Source organism: Quercus robur, chromosome 5, assembly GCF_932294415.1.
Source record: "Quercus robur chromosome 5, dhQueRobu3.1, whole genome shotgun sequence".
Taxonomy (NCBI): Eukaryota; Viridiplantae; Streptophyta; class Magnoliopsida; order Fagales; family Fagaceae; genus Quercus; species Quercus robur.
This window is the reverse complement of record NC_065538.1, coordinates 10,157,567-10,181,709: the sequence shown is the minus strand read 5'-3', so window position 1 is coordinate 10,181,709 and position 24,143 is coordinate 10,157,567. Positions and strand designations below refer to the sequence as shown.

Genomic DNA, 24,143 nt, shown 5'->3' with positions numbered 1-24,143 from the left:
AATATTTAAAAAAAAAAAAAAAAAAAACTAAAGGAATTGTTAACAAACCTAGAGTGGTAGTAATAAAGTTTGCAGTTGTTTATCTAAAAATGAGAGTAGGACCTCCATAATAAGTATTGTTAAGTTATTAATTTTTTTGAGAGATAAGTTATTAATATGTAATAGAAAATAATGTAGATAATCTAATATAACTCAACTTATTTAATAATTTCAAAAAAGTATATCAAAACCACTGAAAAGTAAGTGACATGAGGTTCGGAAAGTAGTTGGTAAAAAAAAAGTTTTAAATTCCTTATACTTTCCAAATTGCTCAAGTCCATTCCGTTTTTCCCTTCTATTTTTTTTTTGTTCTATTTTTTTTTCCTTCTCTTCCGTTTTCAAATTCTCTCATCTTTACCACTTTGGAGTTTATTTTATTCTATTTTTTTTGTTTTTTTTAACATCTACCATCCAAAAAAAAGTTTTAATTTCCTCATACTTTTCAAATTGCTCAACGGCACAAGTACATTCCGTTTCTCCCTTCTTTTTCTTCTAATTTTTTTTTCTTCTCCACCTTTTTCAAACTCTCTCATTTTTATCTCTTTGTTAATTTTTTTACTTCAATCTTGAATTGCTCTCATCCACACATTTATTCATTTTACTTCAGAATGCCTTATCTTTTATTTTCCCAATCCTACACAACAACATGTTATTTTTTTACAAAAAATCTTGCAGAACTATTGCGTTTTCACCATGCTCCTTTCTTTTTCTTTTTATTATTTTATTTTATTTTATTTTGTCAAAATATTTTGCAGAAGCATTCATGTCAACATTTTATAGATTTCATGGTGGAGATAAGGTGCTGTTCAGGTCTTTTTTTAAAAAAAAAAAAAAAAAAAAAACGAATCTTTCAATGTATCTGTTGGTTTGGGGCTTAAGATGGGCGTAATTTGGCAATTTCATTTAGTGGATTTTTTCCTTAATAAAATCAATTGATTTTCTTAAGTCATTAGTTGATGATTTTCACTTATTTCTATGAGTTTTTGATACAAATACTATACTACTTGATATATCCTATTGTCACCCCCATAATTCACCTGTAGTCTTAATTTGTACCCAATTTTTCTTTACCATACATATGAGAAAAGGTATCTAACCTTTAAAGTTGATTTGGCGGCGCTTTGCTGGCTGGCATCACCGAAAAGAGAAGTCCTATTGCAAATAAGAGAAAAAAACTTTTCTGGATAAATTTGTTTCAAAATTTTCAACAGGAAATAAATTTTGGAGAGAGGGAGAGAGAGGGGGAAAGAAGTTCGTAGAGAGAGATATAAAAAATATTGTATATTTATAACTACTGCCCAAGAGAGTGAAACATTGTGTCTAAAGTTATAGGCAATTGGTTATTTTTTTATAAAGTTTAGCAGGAAAAGAGCCAAAGAAAAAGAAAAAGAAGAAAATAAATACAGATAACCGAACAACTACCAAACTAATAAAATCAAAACGTTTGGCATAAACCACCAAACGAAAAGGTAGTTTTTTGTTTGAGTTCTTAAAATGTTAACGTGGCATTTATTTACGTAGCTACATGACGCAATGAGGTAAGGTCAACAAAAAGTCAAACGTTTCGACTATTAGTTATTATATAGATTACCATATAACTTTTGACTCCTAAATTTTGTTACCTTGTAGTCAAAACATACACACAAAAAAAGAAAAACTTTGAAATCTCGGAAAGGAAAGAAAATATTTATAACTTTTCCCTTGTTAAAAGATTAGTACTCTGTTTGTTTTGAAGCAAAATATTTTTTGAAAAATGTTTTCCTATTATAAGTGTTTATTTGTAGGTAAAATATAGTCAAACTTGTTAAATATTTTTTGTTGATTATAAAATCCTTTATAAAAAGTGTAAAATATTTTACTTTTGAAAGTTTGGTAAAACAAAAGATACAACAAATTTTACATTGTCAATAACACGTTATTAGAATAATAAGAAAAAAATTGTGTTAGTTGTGAATCCAATAGAAGACAAACTTCTTTTAGGAAAAAGGGAGAAGAAAGAAAATGTTAGTAATTTGAAGTAAGGTTTTCAGATCCGGACCGTTCATTGAACCGTAAAAGGAAGAGGTTCAAGGTTTTTGAGGTCGAACTGAGATCGAACCGAGGTCAAACCGTGATGATGTCATAATTAATTTAATAATTAATTAAAGCCTAAATATAGATATTAAATTTATAAAACTAGCAGAATTGACAATATATCTATATATGTGAGGGAAATTTAATGATTTTCAAGCATATATTTAATAATTAAATAAGAAAGTTAATAAAATAAAATAATAACCATGCATGAAAATATTAAAATTTATAATTAATTTTTGAAGTAAAGCTGAATATCTTTGAAGTATTTTAATTATAATTTTTTTTTAATTCCTTGTAAGAGATGGATAATTTAATTAAATAAAATAAAATTGTGTTAGGTTTTTTTTTTTTTTTAAAATTGCTAAGGGGTTGGACCGCACGGTTTTCATCGGTTTGTGCAGTCCAACCCCGATTTTAGCGGTTCACGGAATTAACAAAAAATCCGATTCTTTATGCTTAAAAAATCGGTTTTCATCTCGGTTTTCGGTTTTCACGGTCCGGCCTCCCGGTCTAGTCCGGTTCTGAAAACTATGATTTGAAGTGCACAAAAGGTGTAAAACTCAAATGTGGTTGAATGGGATCTTTTGGCTCTTCTTTATACTCTATTGACATAATATGCTTGTATAAAATATCAAATGTCTTATAATTTAATGGTACAATCTATCTCTTTTATTAAGAGGAAAAGAAAAAAGAAAAAGAAAAAAGCTATCTCTTTTATTAGAAGAATCACATAAAAAATTAAATAAATAAAAATAAGACTTTTGATAATTCAAGGTCATCGATGCTACAAGCCTATGAATACAAACTCACCCATAACATTGACTAATGACCATGGGTCAATGAAGGAGACATACCATTTTTTTTTTAAATTTTATTATTTTAACCGTACCTTTCTCCACCTAATTAGAGCATCAATTTTCAAAGAGTTGTAAAACTCCGAATATGCTAAATTTTAGCATCAAATCGATAAAAAACATACATTACTGAGTTGTAATTGTAAAAAAATTTACAATTGAGCTACAGTATCATCTTAAATTTACTATGATACTGTAGCAACCTTAAACTTATAACTGAGTTGCAATGGCATGGTTGTTGCTAAGCTGTGGTGTGGTCTTGAGGTGCGGTGGTGTAGTCTTATTTGGATACCATTGTCGTTCCTATAATTAGATCTTTTTGTGTGTGCATTGTCTCATATTTGTCCGAGTTCTAGATAGGGGTGGCAATTCATATTCACATGTCGGGTTCGAGACGTGTCGACTAATGAGTATTCAACTATATGGGTGTAGGGGCCTTTTTTGCGTATTGTATGTTGGGCTGGGCTGCCTCTTGCAGTAATGGGCCCGAATGTTTCTAAGTAAGGGAGTTGGGACCGGTCCAACTGTAACTCAACTTGGGCCGGTTTGTGCACAAACTATTCCTTGTCTGTCAGGAGTAGCCTTACAGCAAGCAGAACTGTTTCAGATGAGTTACCGTAGGCAGATATAATAATAATAACAAAACAGAGTATTTTGACTATTTAATAAAAAATGGCCAAGTAATCCCTACTTATAAAACATGATTACAGTCGTGATAATGTCATTTACAGAGAAAGTAAAGGAGAAAGAAAATAATATGAACTAATCAAGAACGGGCATAAAGTCAAGTTTTAAATTTGGTCCGCAGAAGCAAAACTAAAGAGGGGAGAACGCCTCCTCTTAATGCAAATAATCTCCCAGGAAAAGATCCTGCCGTGGGGATTAATGGCTTTGAGGGAGTCGGACCTGAATGGTTAATGCCCAAAAGGAATCCTTGTTATGTTTTGGAAGAGAGCAGGATTTGAAGGGGGAGAGAGGGAAATCGACCTACTGGTGCATGCCTATTGTGTTATCTCTCTTTTTTCCTCAATTTCCTCTCTTATTTTCTCTATTTTCTCTCTTATCTTTTTTTCTTTTCTTTCTCTTGTTTTCTTTTACTCTGCTTTATTTTTACTCCGTGAATGCCCTCTGTTTTTTGATCCCGTTTTCAAGGCACGGCAAAGGTCCTTTTATAGTGCCTGCCGTGACCAGTTTTTTACCACTTTGCCCTTTAACCGCCTTTGTCTGGTCTAGGCGTACTTGCCGACCACCAAAGGGTTCGTCTGTGTGCCACTCACCCTTGCCAGACAAAGGCAGGTTTGTTTCATTCGTCAGTCCACCGTAGCACTCTTACTGTTGTGAAATTTTAAAATACTCGCAAGTGTACGAACCGTACCGAAGTATAGTTGGACAAGAACGAGGTCGAACCCACAGAGACTTGTATGAATGTAGGAAAATTAATTAAACCTTAACCAAATTAATCCTAATCTAGTTTAAATAAAAATTGGTTGGTTGCAATAAAATAAACTAAGCAAATAATAAAATTAAGCAAATAATTAAACTAAGAAAAAGATATAAAGTAATAAAAAGATGTAAACAATCAAGAGAAAGGAATTAAGGTTTTGGAATCCGCCTTGTAAGTCATATCAGTATATATTTATGATCATTAATTTTTCCTAACCACTGCATGATAATCTAGAAGTCAATCTTGCTATCATGGAAAATATCATCATTAAAATCCTTATTTTAAAAATCAAAAGCATGTTCTTCTTCGCTTCTTAAGTATAAAATCAAATCATCAATTGTATCCGTAGCCAAACAAATCACAAGATATATCCAATTCTAAAAATCAAATCATAAATTGTATCCATTGACAGACAAATCACAAGTGATATCCAATTTTATAATCAAGAATTAATAAACCAAGCATTCAACTAATTAAGACAAATCCTAAATCATGAGAAAAACATGATTGAACTCATATCTAGAATCTCATCTTAGGCAATTGATATGAAGCAAGAACAATTTAAATCATTAAAGAACAACTATTGTGGGAAAAATCAAATCACATAAATATTATTGATAATCCTTAACAAGGTTTCATCTTCAACCCTAATTATAAATTTAGCTACTCATAGTAATTGAAAGAAAACACAAAAATAAAATACTAAACATTAAACTAGACAAATAAAATAAAACTAACTGTCATGGAAGAAAACCGAAGAAGAAGCCGCACTCTCTATACATTCAGCCCTCAGCCCTAGCACTAGCCTCCGCCTCCGCCTCAGCCTCTATGAATTTTGCCCTAAAGAGCCCTTAAATAGGTCAAGGAATCCTATTACAAGTTGAATTCTCGTTTGAAGAAAATCCCAGATTTTTAGGCTTCACTTAACCGACTATTTTGGCCCATTTAACGTCAGAATTTGGACTTTTGGTAAACTACAAAGTTGTAGTCCTTTAAGTTATCGTTCCAGCCCAACTTGAATCATCTCAATTGGACATTTGAGCCGAAAGTTATGCCAAAAATACTAACTGATGTGCAGTCTTGAATCCTAATCCGAATTGGACTTGGATTTGGTGCATATTTCCTTTGATTCCTTGCTCCAATTGGACTTAAATTTAATTGGGTTGGTCTTTTTTTTTGAATTCATGCCTGGCTGAATGTAAGTTGGCTTGATTCAATTGGCCTAGCCTCACTTTGCTTGTAAAGTCCTTGTTACCTACAACACAAAGATATTATATAATCAGTCACAAAATAACATAAAAATAAGGCTAAATATGTAGATATGTGAGTACTTTATTGTATATATTTCATGCACATCACTTACCTGCCACGGCATAAATGCTTTCTCTCTCTTTCCCTCAAGGCATGCACCTAACGATTCTCCCCTCAACCTTGTCTCTTTTGGGTGGTTTGTCATCCCAACAGGACGTACCTCCCAAAAGAGCTTGGGCAAGAGCTGCAAAATAGGTCTTTTCCCCTCTCCCCACCACCAAACCATACCCCTTTTACCTCTTACCTCTGGCCCATGACCCCACCACGTCCCATATTGGCTGGGTACAGGCTGGTGGTGCTTGGGCCTTGCGCGTACTTTCCTTTCAGATATGTCCAAAAAATATGTCTGCTGCTCATGCGTTTGCCGTGATCTGGAGGCTCGCCGTTTGTGTTTTTTGACCTCTTATGTGGGTTTTTCTTTATTTTCCTACTCCATTTAAGAGCTGGACTTTGTCTGATGATGGGCCTTACATTTCTTTGGCCCACTCTTGGTTTTCTTTATTTCTTGCAATGTTGTACTGTTATTCCTGCCGTAATAACTTAATTCTGCTGGACCTCTTTTGAGTCAGCTGTTTATTCCTTCTCTTAATGACTTGTCATGGCCACTATTTTGCTTTTACTTATGGGCTCCTATGTCCCTTTGGGTATCCACGGCTCGTTTGCTTTCTTTGGGTTTCCTCGGCCCATTTGCTAATTCCACACTCCCATGGGCTTTTTACTAACTTCATTGGGCTTCCCTGACCCAGTAACCTTATTCTCATCCTTGGGATTCATGGGTCTGCCATAAACCCCTTACTCTCTTAGTTTGCATTGTCTTGGGCTTACGGCGGCCCTTCCTCGCTTTTCTACCTCATACACTGCTCATGGGATGCTACTTCTTTCTTTCCGGGCTTCTTTGAGCCCACTTGCATCTTCAAGACCCATTTGTTTATTTCTTGGGCCTATGATCCATTATTCCTGCCACTTGGGCCTAATAGTTTTTTGCTCTCTATTTTGTCAATTCCTTGTTGCCCTTATTATTGGGCTTTCTTTCTTTCTGCCTGGGCTCTCACAAATGGCCCTCAACAATGGGTCAACCCTAACCCGACACGTTTATTAAAAGGGTCAAGATTTCTTAACCCTAACACAACCTGTTTATTAAACGAGCTAGTCTTGTCAACCCATTTATCATATTTTCTCAAAGTGAAAAAAACATACAAATTTTAGTATTAACCAATTTTATCTAAATTATGAAAAAAAAAATTTAATATAAAATTGGGAACTAACAAGTAAATACATCACAAATAATCATTTAAAATTAGAACATATCTCAAATCACAAATAATCAATCACAATATGTTAAAGAAAATAAACCACAACAACTAATAAGTTTATATACTTAGTTTTGAAGAGTATATTGGTAAAATATCATTTAATTAAACGGGTCAAACGAATTCCATAGATTGGACACTAATCCGACCCATTTATTAAACGGGTTATTCGTGCCAACCCAAATATAACACGAACATATTAAGTTTCAATCCATAACCTGTTAATTTCATGTCAAGTCGTGTCGTGTTTGCAGGTCGTGTCAAATTTTACCACTCCTAGTTCTAGAGAAGTAATATTGTCTGAGTTCGCAGTTGGATAGTTGTCGTTGTAGTTGTGTTTTCTATACAAGTATAAACATCAATGTAAATATGGTTACGGTCTTTTGGGATCACTACATCTCCATTGGCAACGACATTTGAGACCTTGTTCTTAACAATCTGATTTTAACTATTCTTTCAGTTTCGTTTTTTTGTTTGTTGGTTTTTCCCTGATTTTGGGCCCTCAAAAGTACCTTAGCATATTGAAAAGCATATCAATTGTCTCTATTTGCTGGTTGACATTACTGATCAGAAACGACTTTTCATCAACTTTCTATTAACCTTTTTATTTGAAATTTTTCTATGCAGAGATTTTGAAGAAGTTTGTCATTTTTGTCTGCCTTGATTTAATAGAAAATTAAATTTGTTGAATGTGGTTTGGGTTTTGAGTTTTATTTGAGATTTGGGATTTATTTGGGCATTCGCTTTGAGTTTCTGTTTCGGTAATAGGTTTTGCTTGAGTATTATGTTTGGGTTTGAATCGGCAACTGTGCCGGTGGGTGGTACGAGATGGTTGAGAGAAAGAAAGAGAGAGACAGAGGAAGGGAGACAAAAATTAGAGAGAGGAGAGAAATGGGAGAGAATAGAGATGGTTTTGGAATATATTATTTTATTGTATAAATATATTATTTTAATGTGTTATTGATAAAATAAAAGTTGAGATGTTGGGTGTATTGTAAAATGATATAGGGTCTGTTTGAGATCTGCTTATTTTGTTGAAACTAAAATTTTTTTGCTGAAAATACTGTAAATAAAAGTAAAAGTTAGTTGAAATAATACAGTGGAGCTTATGAATAGTAAAATAAGCTAATTTTTTAATGTTTGGATATTGCTTATTGCTAAAAGCAAAAAACTAAAAATACTGTAGTAAAATAATTTTTAAATATATGAATAGTGTTATGAGACCCAGTTTTAATAAAAATTTTGCTGAAAAAGTACTTGTGGGCCGGTGGGACCCACTGATTTTGACGCAAAAGCAACTGAAAGTAAGTTTCAGCTCTATCCAAACTCACGCATAGTATAATAGATAAAATAGCTTTTGAGACGGTAAAATGTGATATTTTTTAGAAACTGGATGCTAATGCTTTAACAACTGTGTGTGTGTGTATATATATATATATATATAGCTAACTTAAAATAAATAAATAAAATAAAATAAAACTGCATATAGCTTCCAATTAACAATTAATAATATATGTTGCATTTTTAACCTCGAGATGCTTCTTGTCCTCATTTTATTTATTTATTGAAGCAACATTAATCAATTTAGAAAACTAGTGTTGACTTTTTGGCTCTCTCGATGCAAAGTCTATAAACGTATTTTCCTTGATATACCCTCTCTCCCAAGAATATTATGCTTTCTCTTTGAACCTTTCACGTCTTAGTTACTTTGTCCGATCCCGATAAATGATTATACAGTATGTTGAATCTCATCAGAAGTTGACTAAGATATCTAGGGGTCAAGTATTGCAATGCCAATCATATCATGCTGTGAATCTTATCAAACCTCTTGCTTATACGCCATCATGTATACAGTATAGTTAGTTTCCTCTTATATAAGTAGTCAGCTTTCTATCTATATCCTCATTCCCAAGAAATCCACCATGGCTGTATCTTCTAAATGTCTGTTGCTCTTCATCTCCCTCCTCCTTGGCTATGGTGTTCTTCAGCTTGAGGCTACTGCAGATAGTCAACCTTACAGAACTTCTTATCACTTTCAACCTCCCAAAAATTGGATGAATGGTATGATTTGTTGATTTTCTTTCTTGAATTTTGTCATTATTTGTTATTTTATATAGCTCTAACGGTGTGTTTTTTGTTTTTGCATCTTTGATTTTATCAATGTGACCTGTTGTGATTGTGAATTGGACAAATGGGTATCTTTGGATGCACAGATCCTAATGGTATGTTCTTTCGAGTCATGTTCTCATTTCACAATTACAATGTTTCCGGCTTCATTAGTTTCTTTCATTTCTTTTTTATTTTTTATTTTTAGGATTTGTTTAGATACCGCTTATTGCTGAAAACTGAAAACTTATTACTGAAAACACTGTAACAAAATAATTTTTAAACGTGTGAATAGTACCGTGAGACCCAGTTTTAAAATAAAATTTCTATTTTTCTGTACTTGCGGATCCTGTGAACAGTGCATGGAACCCAAGGAAATGAAACGCAAACGCACAAAACACCACTCCTACCGCCATCCAAACTCACACTTAATATTCAACTTTAAAAGTAGTGATGTCCAGAGTTATAGCTTTTGACACTTTCTAGTTTTTTCAAATGGAAATATCAATGGTTCAAATCTCTCTACCACCCGTTGTCAAATTATCCCAAAAACAACTTTAAAAGTAGTGATAGATCAGGTATAACTTTTAATTAAATGTTACAAAACTTGTAACTTTTTATGTAATTCATGTTTTATGGATTTTATGTTTACTTTACTTGTATGCATGTTAAATTTCATATTAATTAGACTTTATTTATTATTGGAATGAATCAATTATTAATTTTTTATTATCTTGAAATTTTGCAAGTATTGAGAGTATAATGATAAAATATAAATAACAATTGATTTATCAAAATTCACATTTAATAAAAACATACTAAATGATGCAAAATTAACAAAGACAAAGTTTGACAATAAACTCAATTTATTTTTAGAAGATTAAAGATCAATAACTATGTCATTAATCAAATATTTAAATTTTAAGTTTTTGTAATCTAAAATTACTTATGAAAAATAAGTTTATACACCTAATAGTAAATAATATCTGATTGACATGAAATTTGACATGCATGATTGACATGCATGATAAAAATATAAAAAACATGTAGTTTAACGGTTAAATTTTCAAAATATGTAGCAATATTAATTTTTTTAGTAGGACTTGTAGCCATAAGTTATAGCCAAATTTATAGCTAAACTTTTTTTAATTAACAAAAACGACACCAAATGAATCTTGAATCCATCTCTAAAAAGTGGTAGATATTTTTTTTTAGTAAGAAAACTTAGAAAATAATACAGGCGAATTAAACATGGGGCAAAATCCAATAGTAAATAATATCTGATTGACATGAAATTTGACATTCATGATAAGAATCTAGAAAACATGTAATTTAACGGTTAAATTTTCAAAATATGTAGCAATATTAATTTTTTTAGTAGGACTTGTGGCCATAAGCTATAGCCAAGTTTATAGCTAAACTTTTTTTAATTAACAAAAATGACACCAAATGAATCTTGAATCCATCTCTAAAAAGTGGTAGATATTTTTTTTAGTAAGAAAACTTAGAAAATAATACTGGAGAATTAAACATGGGGTAGAATCCAATCTAAAGGGTTAAACTTTAATTATATTTCAACAATGTTAATAGGATTAAAAAAAAAGTGTACAACGTCACAGAAATGGATGTATTGGACACAATTTCTTTTCTTCTTCTTCTTCTTGTTTGTGTGTGGGATAAGTAGAGTCTAAATGTTTCAAGGGCTGCCTGCAATTCATCCTTTTAGATTATAATCAACTAAATCAAGGATTTTTTTTTTTCCAAAAGGGTGAGCCAGGTCGCAATCTCAAGGAAATGTAATTTATAAATGTCAGTCATACAAACACAGGGATTAATTGATAGTTTAGGTCATTATGGTTACCGATTATGTAATCTACCTAGTATGGTAGTGTGTTAATGTGTTATATGTGGATCTTCTTGCAGGGCCAATGTTATATAAGGGAATTTACCATCTATTCTTTCAATATAATCCCAAAGGCGCAGTTCGGGGCAACAAAGTTTGGGGCCACTCTACATCAATGGATCTTGTGAATTGGACCCCACATGAAGCCGCCATCTATCCATCACAACAATCTGATATCAGCGGCTGCTGGTCGGGTTCCGCCACGATCCTCCCTGAGGGTCAACCTGTCATTCTATACACCGGAATAAACCCTAACAACCACCAAGTCCAGAACTTGGCCATGCCCAAAAACCTTTCTGATCCATTCCTTAGGGAATGGGTTAAGTCCCAAGATAACCCACTAATGGCCCCTAATTCCTATAACGAAATCAATTCATCCTCATTCAGAGACCCAACCACTGGTTGGCTAGGCCGTGATGGGTATTGGAGAGTAATCATTGGGAGCAAAATTAACCAAAAAGGATTAGCAATTTTATAAGAGCAAAGATTTTGTTCATTGGGAAGAAGCTAAAAAACCACTTTACTCGTCCAAAAAATCAGGTATGTGGGAGTGTCCAGATTTTTATCCAGTTTTGATCAAAAGCCCACTTGGTATTGACACATCAATTGATGGTCCCAATACTAAACATGTGCTCAAGGTGAGCTTAGATGATACAAAACATGATTACTACAAGATTGGAAGTTATAACCAAGATAAGGATATCTTTATTCCGGATAATGGTCCGTTCCATAAAAACTCTAGATTGAGATATGATTATGGAAAATTTTATGCCTCAAAGACTTTCTTCGAAGGAAACTCAAAGCACAGAAGGATCTTATGGGGCTGGGTTAATGAATCTTCAGGTGTAGAGGATGATATCAAGAAGGGATGGTCTGGAGTTCAAGTAATTTTAGCTCTACATAATTGCTTTATTAAATTTCAAGTTCCATTAGAAAATTAATTGGTTTGGACTAAGCCTACCAAATTAGCATATTAACTTATTTGTTAATGTACAACTTTCTAAAGTTTTATATTTTTTTATAAGTGTAATTATACTTTTTTCAATTTTAAACAAATAAGTTTTTTCAGCAAAAAGCACGCCTAGTTTAAAGAAATGTTTGAATTTAATTTGCTAGTTTTGAAACAACACTAAAAATAATTATCTATTTACGTGTATAGGTCCATTGGACTTTCGGCTCACTTTAGGTTTTTTTTACCACACACTGTGTCTCTTATATAAAGGCGTTTTGTGTAAAATTTATTCTCAAGAACTATAATGTACTCATTATAATTATTATTCAGTATTTGAATTTCGAACATTCTTAAATTAAAAAAAAAAAAAAAGTTATACAAATGATCTCTGTGACACATTTTGCAGGCAATTCCAAGGAGTATTTGGCTCGATAATTCTGGAAAACAATTGGGTGCAATGGCCAATAAAAGAAATCGAAAAGCTGCGTTTAACAGAGATCAACTTGCCTAAGCAAGTGCTTAAGGGAGGATCAGTCCTTGAAGTTTCTGGTTTCACTGCAGCACAGGTGATTCTCTTTTAAAAATAATTCAGCAGTGCGATTTTGCCACATTTCATAGTACAAAGCAAAAATAAATTGTTAAACTAGCTTATATATTCTAAAACAAGTACTATTTTTTTCATATCTTTCATAATCTTTTACAGGCAGATGTGATTATTACATTTGAGATAACTGAGCTCAGTAAAGCTGAAGTGCTGGATCCAAGTTGGACCGACCCACAATTGCTTTGTAGCCGAAAGGGTGGTATTGGGCCATTTGGTCTACTAGTATTGGCTTCAAAGGGCCTGCAAGAATATACAGCAGTGTTTTATAGAATTTTTAAAAGCCACAGCAAATATGTGGTGCTTATGTGCAGTGACCAAAGCAGGTCTCTCTCTCTCTTGCCAAACTTCAAACTTTTTTTTAAACTCATTTTTTGGGTTCTTATGGGGTGTTAATTGTCGACAGATCTTCCTTGAATAATGAAAATGATGAGACCACATATGGGGCTTTTGTGGATGTGGACCCTGTTCATGAGAAGCTGTCACTCAGAAGCTTGGTGAGTTGCTATATATAAAACCAAAGAAAACGTTTAAAAAACATAAAGTTACATAATCATGTTGTCTTTTTTTTTTAGTTGGCGGCGAAAATAATCATGTTGCCTACACATTGCACATTTGCATTCATGGGAAACTTAAGAACCGCAGCATTTTTCAGTGTCTAGCCTATCACAATTTACATCAAACACTTTAGAATCTTTCCTTTTTTTGGATGTCTTACCTACTCCATAGCCATACCTGCCTAGGGATGGAAAGTAAATCAGATTACATTGCATTCATGGTTTACTTAAGAAGTGCAAGATGTTTCTATAGCTCATCATAATTTCCATCAAAATACTTTAACGATCTTTCTTTTGGGGTGAGACTTCTGTCTAGTGCTCCAATATATTGTACTAGAAATGAAACTAACATATAATCATTAATGTATCCGTGTGACATCCAATGCATTAAATGTAAGTCAAGACACTTCTATTTTTTAATATTGTACCTATTCAAGCCTTGTCTATGGATGATAATGAATATGATTTGGTAGGTTTTTCAATTCTACTAAACTATAATAAGATGAGTTTGGGGGTTCTTTTAATGGGTATGAAATAGGTTTGGGTTTTAAAATTTTAAAATTGACTGGATTTGGGCTTTAAATCTTGGGTTCTTGAATCCAATACAATTAAATATGCATTTAAATTATTAAAATGTACCTATCATTTATTTTATTTGTAACAAAAGTATCTAGTAATTTACTAATGCTTGAATTTAATTCAATAACATTTGATATATATATATATATATATATATATTTGGGTAATTTACTAATTTGGTCCTCCAATTATAGGTTAAAGTTCAGTTTGATATCTCAATTATTAATTGTGTCAATTCAGTCATTCAACTATTGATTATGCGAATTTAGTCTCATAACTTTCAAAATTAATCCAATGTCATCTCTGAATCATCGCTATATTAATTTAAATTTTAACAAAATTAATTAATGTAGAAAATGAAGCACAAGTTAAAAGGTTAGTATAGAAAGTGTAAAGTTTTCAAAATCAATTCAATTTTAACGATTAATTCCATTATATTTAAATGGAAATGAGACCTAAAGATGAAATTGATTTGATTTTGAAAGTTGAGTGACTAAATTGACATAATTAATAGTTGAAGGGCCAATTTGAACTTAACCTAATAGTTGAAGGACTAAATAATTCATTTAACCTTTTTATTTAAGGTTAAATTGACCCACCTGTTTAACACAATTCATGGTTTGATGAGTTTGATATGGAATTTCTAACATTTAATAAAGATTTAGCATATAAAATATTTAACAGATTTGGTTTAAAAGGGGGTTTTCCCCCTTAAAACCGATCCGTTGTTCCTGTCTTACTTTGGATTTATACATTTAATTGATATATTGTATTTTATTAAAAATAAAAACTCATTTGGACCCATATTTATTTATTTATTTCGGATGGATAATCAAGGCCGAGGATAATTTTATCTATTCTTCTACCAAATCAAAACTAAATAGAAGCACCACTAAGTACAAAAGCTTTAACATTCTTTTTTAAGGTTTGAGTAGATGCCCTTTAGGTATTTAATGATTATTATACATTATCATGTGTATTAAATCTTTAATAATGTATGAATTTGAAACACACACACTTTGGTTTTGATAGTTTATGTTCTTTTCAAGTTCAATATTTTACTTGGTTTTATGTTTTCTAATGGAAGATATCTATTTAAAAAGAATACCAATTACATACAACCAAATAAAATGAAGGCCACCAGTCTAATATTGTTTAATTAGACGATTCTTTAATCTTCATTCATACAATGATTATATATACCTACATAAATTTACACATCGACAACAAGCCTGAGTATAGAATTTGACCACCTTTTTGCTGAATTTGTGTTTGCAAGCTTAAGACTATGATTTTTTTTTTTTTTTCTTTCATTTACCCATTGATTTAGCCATTTTGTCCTAATGAATTCGAGGTTTTATTTCTTTTTACAGATTGATCACTCTATAGTGGAGAGCTTTGGTGGAGAAGGAAAAGCTTGCATCACAGCTAGAGTATATCCCACATTGGCTACTGATGCTGAGGCCCACTTATATGCTTTCAATAATGGAACTGGGAACGTTGGGATCACAACATTGAGTGCTTGGAGTATGAAGAAAGCTCAAATCAATTGAAAATATACTTAGAATTTATGGTGTTCTTATATTTTTATTTGACTATGCAGTATGCACCAATTGAAAAAAAAATAATGATAATGTACCCATTTGAGCATAGTCAATGAGTTGGTGCTTATTGGGTAATCCTGATATTAATCATCAATCAGTTGAAACTATCATATGCTTTCAATAATGTACCAATTTTTTCAATTGTGCACAGTTCAATAAATTCAATTAGTGCATAGAAAATTGATTGTTAATGATGATTTAGCATAGGCACAAGGTTTTTTTTTTTTTTTTTTTTTTGTCCCCGTTAAAACAATTTAAGATTTCAATTGGGTTAGGGGAGGAAACAGTGCATATCCAACCCTTTTGTTTTTTACAATAAAACCAAACATCAAAGCATGATTTAGACCTTTTTCTGAATAGAACCCTAGACAATAGCCTAAGTGGGCTACTAGGCATGCATGCGTGATTGTCCTTCAAATGTAGACAAGATTTTCCTGCTTATATTCAAGCTCAAACATCATTCACAAAAATTCATCAAGTAGACTGTGCTATGTACTTGTTCTGTTCCTTCATTTTCATCATGTTTAACATCATTCTCTAAACTAATTACATCTTAATAAAAAGCTAGTCTAGTGCTAGTTTTTAAGTAATTTCTGTATCAAAACAAGTGTTACTGATAGTTGTATTTAAATAGTTTGGTCCTTACTAAGTTGAGTCTATCAGTCAAGAAGCAAGCCTAGAAGACTGGCTCAAGTGAACTCATGACAGAAATTTTGTGCGACCCTTGCTCAACTAAAACTCAAACAACACATTTGCTTGACCAAGAATGCAACAAACAATAAACTAACTTTGCTAGCCTTTGTTGGGCTTTGTGGAGCCTAGTTATGTTTGATCTCGATTATGATCCGACCCGATATGATGTAGAACAGACAACACATGCCTTCCTGGAGCAGCAAGAACGTCAGAAGTCACAATGCAAGATCAAGGGGGTGCCAATAGAGGCCATTAGAGCGACAGTGTCAGAATTGCATAAAATTTGGCAGGTTGTAGGTTAACGGCATTTTGATCCAGGCTCAAGTTACCTTGAGTGTTACCTAAATTTAGGAAAATTTCTTTGTTAAGGCCCCGAAAATAATGTTTTTGTTATTTATAGTAATATTTGTTTTTCTTTAATAACTTTTAGTTTAAAAGTCAAAATAAAATCTCGTTTGTTTTGAGATTACCCTTAAGGTCAGTAGTTTATGATTTTGCATTTAACTCAATTTTACTATTTTTGGTAAAAATTCGGTATTTTGCCACCTAATCTCGTAATAAGTGCAAATTAGGATTTCAGACGTTTCCTAATCGTCTTAGGGTTTTACTTTCTCAATATTTATATGTTTTGTAACTGTCAAAGGCAAAACAAATTATTATCAATAAAAATACAGACTTTTGTCAAATTCTTTTTCTGGTGGATTCCAGTTTATTTCTTTGTGGATGTAAAGAGGGAAAATTCCTGACCTATCACAAACCGACACGTCATACTACCAAGTCCACAAAATGTAGCCAATTACAAAGCGTCACGTATTGCTATAAGGTTTTGTTATTACTACTCAGAAACCAATAGAAATTTGCCAAGTGTCATGCAAAAATCAATCACACATCAGCGCATGTAAGCGATGACAAAAGTGGACCAATCAGGCTGTGACATGTGTCACCAATCAGACTCCGCCACGTGTCGCTTACCCACCCCTAAACTTTTATAAATAGAAGCCTTCCTAAGGCATTTAAAGGAGAACCAACTACCAAGCCATCTAGAGCACAAGCAGTATTAGAGAAGATTCAAAAGCACTCAGAAGTATAGAAGCTCTGCAGGAATCAAGCCTTAAAGCCTTCAAAAACTTCAACCTCAAAATCGAAGAACATTCGAAGCAGAATCATTCAAACTATCTGTCTATATCCTAAAATTTGCTGGAATCAAGCTCAAAAGCCTCTAGAAACCTTAACAAACCATAAATTAATGAGGCTTTACGGATTCAAGCCTCTAAAGCACTGAAGAACTTCCACCACAAACCTTCAAAGAAGAACGCACGAAGAACAAAGAATTTCTAACAAGGTCATAGCGAGATTCATTGTAATTCCTTTCAAAGATCTTCGATCCATTTCTCAACCAAATTGAAGGATATTTTGTGTTCAAGTCAAAATCACATTACCATAATTCCAATCAATAAGTCTTGCAAGGAGATCGAATCAGAAGATCACTCTTTTGTAATTTCAGAGAATTGTACCACACAATCATCAATACAAATTTGTATTTGTGAAACTATTTTTACTTGTTTGATTTATTTCAAACTAGAAATTTAGTTGTCTACAGTGGATTCAAGGTTTTTTAGCAGAAGCTAATAGTTTAGTTTTTGTTTCATCAAAAGAGCATCACATGTACTTTTTTTAGGCTTCCGCGACATCATGATATAAAAGTGTTATGCTTTTTAATGGGTTTCTAAGGCTTAATCCATGGAGGCCCAAGCTAGATAGAAAAATTGTTGTTTGGAGATTACAGTTTGGTGTGCTGTTTTGAGAGAAAAAATTGTACTGCCATATCTTGTATTTTTTCCTTATGAATAGTAAAATCATTGCAATTCCGTGGACATTGACAAACTGCCGAACCACGTAAATATTGTCTTGTGTGAATGTTTTTTTTAGCACATGTTTTTTTCTCTATTTTTGCATTTTACAGATTTGAGAATTTCGTATATATTCCCAACAACCTAATGTTTCAAACTAAAATTATCCCATATAAGCACAGTCCTAGTAACACAATTTGGGAGAGAGAGGCTGCCATATCAAAATACTCTAAAAGCCAAACCATTTTAAGTCCAAACAGTCAGTTTCTCCCAAAGTTACTCCTAGTGAGTTGTTTGTTCAAACCAAAGAACAACCAAAAGTTAATTGTTGTTTCCCACAAAAGAGTTCTTAATTTGGACAACCAAAGCTCTGATTGTTACAGACAAATTCGTTCCTTTAATCCTATGGCCTTGAATTTAGGTGCACCTTAAGCATTAATTAATTGTACATTCATCACATGACAATAATTCCCAAATTATATCGATTACCACATTATTCCATTTTGAATTATGAAGATTTTTTCCGACTTTGATTTCTATGTAAGTGCGCCACAGTGATACTTCTCTTTTATCCTAACCTTTAACGGTTTAGTGTGTGCCGCATATTAGAATAGACCTATATAATTTTTTGTATTTTCTAAAATCCTCAATATTTTTTCTATTGGAATTTTCTTATTGTATCGGGTTACTTGGACACCCTTAGAGTGATTTTTCTTTTAAAGAGTTCTTCAAGAAATTTTCAGTTTGCCACTAAAATCCGTGTATACTTTTATTATAACTTCGATACTATTTTTCGATTGTGGTGAATTATTTATAAGGTATATTAATTGGTGAATTGTTGACTCCTGACTTAAAAATTAGAAATTAATGAATGACAGTTAATCCATTGCTTAGATTATTGGGGTATAAATAAATTTTTTCATTCGAAGATTGAAACAAGTTTCACAATTACAGATTGAGGCATCCATCAAATCCTGGTTTATCAGGGGGTACTTTTCCTTTTTTACTTGTACTTTTCTGTTGGTGAAGGGATAAAGTTTGCATTTCTGAGTCGTGTTACAGTTCGAGTATGTAGTTTCTAACTTTCTAATATATTTATAGTTTGAGGCATCGATCATGGTCCAATTAGTGTGCACTTTTTCTTTTTACTTCTGTAGGTGAAAGGAAGGAATTTTAAAGGTATTTCTAGTCTGAATCATGTTACAGACTTACAGTTCTAGTGGTTCAAGCTATAAATTGCAAGTTGAAGTTTAAAAAGCTAAAGTAGGTTAAGTAATTATTATAGGTAATTAGAATGGCAAAAGAGAGTTTAAACTTTAAACTTACTTTCTTATTAAAAAACCACCAGTTGATTAATATTTATTGAATAGAATTTTGTAGGGACACGATTCTCAAACGGCCCAACAATGACGTTGGGCTCGCACGTGAAGGATCCCTCACAATAAGATTTGTAGAGAGTGGGCTTGAAAAGCTAGCGTTTGGTCACAGGGCGTTGGTCCAAACCAGACTTTAGGGAAACTCAGATAAGAAAAGGCTTCAGCCTGGATATCCAAGCCCTACAGCTTTGTAACTTGAGGGATTGGACTCCTCGGATCATGTCCGAGGAGCACTAATGTCTTTTTCCGGTTACCCGGCGGTGGGTTTTTCGTGGTGGTATACATATATTGTCCGAGCATTCTCATCCCTGGAGTTTTTCCCAGGAAGTGAGATGGGGATCCCTTTATGATTAGTTTATCTTCTCTTTTATACTAGCCTACGTTCGCTGTCCCTCGTCCACGTGTAGGGTCAACTTTTTTAGGACTGCTATTTGTCCCGTTAGTCTAATCCCAGAATTGTTGGGGATGGTTTGATAAAGCCTAAGAATTTGGTTCTGTTAGGTACATAGTCTTATCTGGGGAGGGTAATAAGGGTAACTTACCTAAGATATTTTAGATCTTCTTACCAATTTTCCTTTACCTTTTTTTTACCCCTCTTCTTAAGGGAGCTTTGGGTCGGCCGAGGACTAAACCGTCCTCGGCTGCGTCTCTGGGCCATCTTTGGCCTTATATTTTTTTAAGCTTTGGGCCATAACTTTTTTCGGCTTGGGCCTGTGGACTCTCCATGAGCAAGTGGGCCTGGCCCATAAATTATTGGGCCTCACAATAGCCCCTCAAAACCCTGTTGTCCAACATCTTGGTTGGAAAGGTGGGTTTTGGTAATACCGAGCCTTTATTATGGCTCATTTATTTCAGCCCTTGACTGACGCGGGCGACTCTTCACCTGCTCAGGGAATGTACCGGTCTACGAGATGTTCCCCTTAATTTGCGCATGATGCCTTTATGCCGTTTGGTTATCCGAAGCGCGTCTTTAATATCTTCCCTTTACGAGACCTCCCAGATCTAACGGTTATTGATAGCGTGGGGAAACGAAACGGATGTATATTTATTTGCAGATTTCCCTGGAGATCTGAATGTATTATGACCCCTTTTCCTCGTCCCCTATATAAAGAGAGAAGACAAAAGCTGATTTTATCATACTTGAATCCCTCATATTCCTCCCAGAGTTCACTTCTTCCCTCTGGTTATACCTTATCCGATAATACGTTCAGCACAGTTGTCAGCCATGAATAAACCATTCCATTCCCAAAAACACCATGTCTTAATAAAGCTCGAGATGGCTCGGTCAGGGCAAGGATGGCGGAGACTCAAGATTTGCCTCCCCTTCCTTTTAGCCAAAATCCGAAGCAGGGACTCGTCACATCTCACTTTCGGTGTGACTGAGTCAAAAACATCCATTATCACCACCATCCGCTCTCTCATGAGCATATCTAACATGGCACCAGTGTGTTAGGAGTCAGGACTAGGGCAGGGACTAAATGCCCCTACTTCTTCCTCTCTTTGTTCACTGGCGCCACCCCTTGCTTCTCTTTCTTCTTCTTTCCACCACCAGCTCCATCCTGTTGCTTTTCCTTCTCCCTCTTTTGCTCCTTTCTCTTTCTTTTCATTTCTTCCCTCTTCTTCTCCTCCTTCTTTTACTCATGTCCTCCATCTTCCTCATTCATCTCCTCCATCCTCTTCTTCCTTCTCCTTCATCTTCTTCTTCCTTCTCCTTCATCTTTCTCTTAAGAAGGTTCTTCTCTCTATATAAGCAATACTGAGGCAGAGATTGGAGAGACTTTGAAGATGAGTTTAAAAGACACTTGATTGTTTACTTATCTGCATTGCGGATGTTATAGTTGCTTCGGCAGTTCATCTTTTGTATAGGCTTGTTTAAGCCCCTTTTTGTACGTTGTAATAATTTTTCATATTAATAAAGGTTGCTGTTACTTTACTTCGCATGTTCTGTTTTTATGTTTTTACAAGTTTACAAGCGCTGCTCGGCACGATAATATAGCATTTGAATTAATGACAACTAAGGCTAAAATATTTGCTAATAAAAAGATGTCATCATAACTTTAATAAAATTATTCGACATAGCAATGCCGACCAGTGAGGGACGAAACTCACCTTAAAATTAGCCGAGATGAGGACTAAGTGCTCGATACGGTATAGGAAGTAACTATTCGAGGACATGTCACCCGCCAAATGAACAGTTTCCTTAAGGTAATGAACATTGGGTCATTTCGCCATCTTCTTAACACACTGGCCTTAACTTTTTACAGTATTTGAGCCGAGAACCTTCCCCATCCGAGTAGTTGGTTTCCCCATAGGCCTGAGTCCGAGGACCATGCAAGTCCTAGGTTCTGTCCAAAACTTATGTTTTTCTCAGTACTTGGTTTCCCCATAGGCTTGAGTCCGAGGACCATGCAAGTCCTTGGTTCTGTCCAAAACTTATGTTTTTTCTTTTGTGTACTTGGTTTCCCCATAGGCTTGAGTCCGAGGACCATGCAAGTCCTAGGTTCTGTCCAAAACTTATGTTTTTCTCAGTACTTGGTTTCCCCATAGGCTTGAGTCCGAGGACCATGCAAGTCCTAGGTTCTGTCCAAAACTTTTTGAGTTCAGATTCTCCCTTTCTTCAAATATTTCACGAGGCGCCGAGCAGGGGTTGTCCTCGGCAACGGCTATTTCTCGGCGTGGGCCACAGTCCCTGGGCCCTCATGCAGAGCGGGCCTGGGCCGCGAAGTCACTAAGCCCACGAATTAAGAGGTATCTCTACAGCCTTTGGCCACGCGGTACTCTCTAACGTCCCAATGTTCGAGGTGCGCCTTTACGAGGCTTCTTTAATCTTGTGGTTGCAGTTGACGTTGGAAGTTGAGCCAGAACCATTTTGTCTGTAGCGTCCCTTGGGATGCTGCGTGAATTAACTGCCACCACCTTATTCCCTTAAATAAATGGGAGAGATAGTTGCTTTCCCTACACACAACTCCTTCAGCTTCCTCCCAAATCACAGCTCCTATACTCAGTGCTGTCCTCCCTTAGCACAACATGTTTGAGGCGAGGGTTGGGAAGAAGGAACTCTCTCCGCCACGGAAGCGCCATGCCCTCCTGAGACTCAAAATAGTGAGGTATGGGCACAGGAAGCATAAGTTCAAGAGAATACTCCATTTCGATCGAGGGGAAAGGATGTCTCTCCCTCTTTTAGTCAAAATCCGAAGCAGGTTCTGTTCATGCCAGAATTTTGGTGTGTCAGAAGAAAGATTCTCCGCCATCAGCGCCTCTGCCTTGTGGCAGGCAAATATTTAGAGAAAACCCCTCAACTTCCAGCTCCCTGCACCTTTCCTTCAGCGGTGTCAGGCTCAATTTGGGTTCTCTCTGCACTTTTTCTTCGAGGTTGCGGGCCCCAGGCTGGGTTCTTTTGCTGCCTGAGTTATGGGCATGTAAAAGCACTGAGGAAGAACGAGGTCTTGAAGCAGTAGCCAACCTCTCTTCTGTGCCACCTCCTCGGCTTTGTTTTATTTTTTTGTATCTTTCCTTTTGATTATGTGGTTAGCTTTAGTAGCCAACCTCTCGTCTGTACTGCTCCTCGGCTTTATTTTATATATTTTTTCTTGTATCTTCCTACTCAATTATGTAGTGAGCTCTAACATAAGCTGATTCCAGCTTTTCATTGTACGCTGTACTATTTCTTTGTTTTAGTAAAAATAGAAATTTATTTACATGTTTTGAGTACTGATCTTTTGGCAACACTACTTTGTGAATGGGTGTGCTCCATGTGTGTGTTTCTTCAAGAATATTTAGAGCAAGATACCTTGAAACATAATCTAACTAACTCTAATTTACCAATACTACCAGGCATTATATCGATAATTCATAGTAAATCAAACTTAGGAAACTAACCGGGGTAACAGTTGAATATTCTTTGATAAGCGCGTGAATACCGTCCAAGACTGATAATCTCTAAATAATCCATCCGAGCAGTCGACTGGGAAGTAGGGAACTCCGATTGTGCTTTTGTGTACTTGGTTTCCCCATAGGCTTGAGTCCGAGGACCATGCAAGACCTTGGTTCTGTCCAAAACTTATGGTTTTTCTTTTGTGTACTTGGTTTCCCCATAGGCTTGAGTCTGAGGACCATGCAAGGCCTTGGTTCTGTCCAAAACTTATGGTTTTTCTTTTGTTTACTTGGTTTCCCCATAGGCTTGGGTCCGAGGACCATGCAAGGCCTTGGTTCTGTCCAAAACTTATGGTTTTTCTTTTGTGTACTTGGTTTCCCCATAGGCTTGAGTCCGAGGACCATGCAAGGCCTTGGTTCTGTCTAAAACTTATGGTTTTTCTTTTGTGTACTTGGTTTCCCCATAGGCTTGGGTCCGAGGACCATGCAAGGCCTTGGTTCTGTCCAAAACTTATGGTTTTTCTTTTGTGTACTTGGTTTCCCCATAGGCTTGAGCCTGAGGACCATGCAAGGCCTTGGTTCTGTCCAAAACTTATGGTTTTTCTTTTGTGTACTTGGTTTTCCCATAGGCTTAGGTCCGAGGACCATGCAAGGCCTTGATTCTGTCCAAAACTTATGTTTTTTCTTTTGTGTACTTGGTTTCCCCATAGGCTTGAGTCCGAGGACCATGCAAGGCCTTGGTTCTGTCCAAAACTTATGGTTTTTCTTTTGTGTACTTGGTTTCCCCATAGGCTTGGGTCCGAGGACCATGCAAGGCCTTGGTTCTGTCCAAAACTTATGGTTTTTCTTTTGTGTACTTGGTTTCCCCATAGGCTTGAGTCCGAGGACCATGCAAGGCCTTGGTTCTGTCCAAAACTTATGGTTTTTCTTTTGTGTACTTGGTTTCCCCATAAGCTTGGGTCCGAGGACCATGCAAGGCCTTGGTTTTGTCCAAAACTTTTTGGGTACTTATTTG

At 34.8% G+C, this 24,143-nt stretch overlaps 1 pseudogene; it reads left to right on the top strand.

The window, feature by feature from the left end:
• Nucleotides 1-8,622: 8,622 nt before the first annotated feature.
• On the top strand, nucleotides 8,623-15,473 carry LOC126725097 (beta-fructofuranosidase, insoluble isoenzyme CWINV1-like; annotated as a pseudogene).
• Nucleotides 15,474-24,143: the final 8,670 nt, after the last annotated feature.